The following is a 2596-nucleotide window of genomic DNA, read 5'->3' on the forward strand; positions in this document are numbered from 1 at the left end:
GACTTCCTAACCGGCCGTAACTCGGTGGTAAATGAAGATGCATATAACATTATATTTTGAACATTAACATCTTGTATGCCTCAATAGGGAATTAGAAACATACTTAGACATGCTTTGAGTATCATTTTATAAGAATGAATAACGTAGACATCCTTAACTACTAAGAGTAGAATCACTTATAGAATACCATTATATTTACGTTTTATAATTTGAATTATGCTAAAATAAGGAAGGATTAGCCTTAACATACCTTAATTACTTATACGAGCTCATAGAAGATTGTCTTCTTTAAAGTTCCCCTACACCTTACTTCAATTGAGATAATTTGATAAAATGAGCCTCTTATTAAGACTGCAGTTCTTCTTCGTTAAAATAGAAAGAATAAACAAGACTTTTGTGTTGTACTTCATTGAATTGAAATGAAGAGGAATATAAATTGCTACTTATTGATTTATAAAGAAGGTAAGGAAAGGATATGATGCAATACTAGTAGTATTTGGCGGTGGATCATGACTAATTAGATAGAGATGCAGCTTTTTAAGAAAGTTTGGCACGTGTCCACTACAACAAAGCTGTACATATCACATTACTTTATATAGAGGTAATGGAATATATGTAAGTGATGGTATAAATAACATAAAATATTATACCTTACATTGCACACTATATTAATAATTTTGACTCATTAATAAAATAATGCATGACTACTTATTGAGACCTATGTAATTTTATCAAATTCATTTTTTTTAACCTAATATCAAAAGCACAATTTTTTTGTACTATTAATTCTAAAATGGGTAAAAATATAACTTTTCTTATGAGAAAGTAATTTCTTTTTTTACAATACATGAAATATTATTTAAAAGTTTCCTCATATCATGTGTTTAACTAAAACTTATCAAAAAAAAATATTACACTAATAACTTTTGATAATCATATTTATCCAACATTTACAAAAGAATGTTTCTCTTAAAAGAAAGTACCATATCAAGGCAATATACAACGTGTTTAAAATTCAATAAACTTATGGGGTCTTACATCTATAGCTTCATGTACGACCTTAATCTCTTACAACTAACATGGTTTTACTACGATGCATCGAAACACTAAGGTACGAGGTGTTACAACATGAACTTCTCGAACCATGTAGAGATCATGGGCAGGACTTGATTTCCTATTTGAACATGTTATTTGTTGTTATATGGCATCGCCTAACCTGAGCTGTAGTTATACACTTCGCATATGCCTACACCTTAGCATGATATTTTGTCAGTCCATGAGTATTCGATGAATGTGTGTGTATGTATGTATGTATGTATGTATGTATGTATGTATGTATGTATGTATGTATGTATGTATATATATATATATAAAATTGCAAACCAATTGATGTGAAATCATCAACGTGCATTGTTCGTGCGTTCATTGTAATTATGGCACGTGAGTTATCCGTGCTGAATGTGAATAATGATCCACCCCCTAGGATCGACCTCTCGTGTTTTTCCTTGACAAGGTACACGCGGATTACAGAAAATAGATCAGTGGTTGGATTTTGTGTGTCTTTTCTATATATAAACTCCTTGGATATATACATAATTTTTACTACATATCTTCTATATATGCTAGTTCTGGAACATATACATGCCTTTTATGCATATATTCTCAATATGCCACATTATTTAAGAATTGATTTAAAGTACATATCTTCTCTATGTGTCAATATGTGCAACTTGACTTGCTTATTCAAGCTATATGCAATTGTTGACAGAATTTGATATTTCATTCATGTTTTCTTTATATGCAATTATTGATGTGTTATGTGATATCAAATGTGTATTCTCTATATGTTAAACTGTTAGTTGATTACAATTCCTGTGCGTATCTTCTCTATGTGCACTGATAGCCTTATTCGAGCTTCATGCTTAGATTTCGATACTGATGCTGGGTACATGTATATGTTATTGAGCCATGCAGATTATGTAAAGTGAGTATTCTTGACCTGAAACCTCGTCACTACTTCACCGAGATTAGTCAGAATACTTACTGAGTACGTGAGGTCGGTTGTACTTATACTACACTTCTGCAGCTTGAGTGCATATCTTGGAGCTGAGCTGCTAAAGCTAGTATTGAAGATATACCTACCTTCGAGATATAAGCTACCACTTGTTCTTGGTAGTTTATAATTTGTACTTCTCTTTATGTATATTCAAACATATGCTTTATTTATTTTTCGTACCAACTTTATAAATCTAAATCTTAGTGGCTCATGAATTGTACTACAAATTCTTGGGGGTAATTGTATGGATTTTCACCTTCTTATTTATCGTTATCGATGATCTTTCGTTTGAACGGTATTATTTATTATTTGACTTACCTAGCATACTAGGGATTAGGTGTCATCATGACTATGTGAGATTTTGGATCATGACAATGAATGATGATTTTACCTTTCTTTAACCATTTGAAAATAAGAATTTGATGAAGATTGCAAATGGTTGAATATCAAACCAAAATAACTACATAATTAAAGTATAGAAGTTTACGTGTACACCGTTCTCTCTAATAAAACAATGTCAAACCACTCCATCAACAAGAT

The sequence above is a fragment of the Nicotiana tabacum genome, chromosome 20 (assembly GCF_000715075.1).
Source record: "Nicotiana tabacum cultivar K326 chromosome 20, ASM71507v2, whole genome shotgun sequence".
Taxonomy (NCBI): domain Eukaryota; kingdom Viridiplantae; phylum Streptophyta; class Magnoliopsida; order Solanales; family Solanaceae; genus Nicotiana; species Nicotiana tabacum.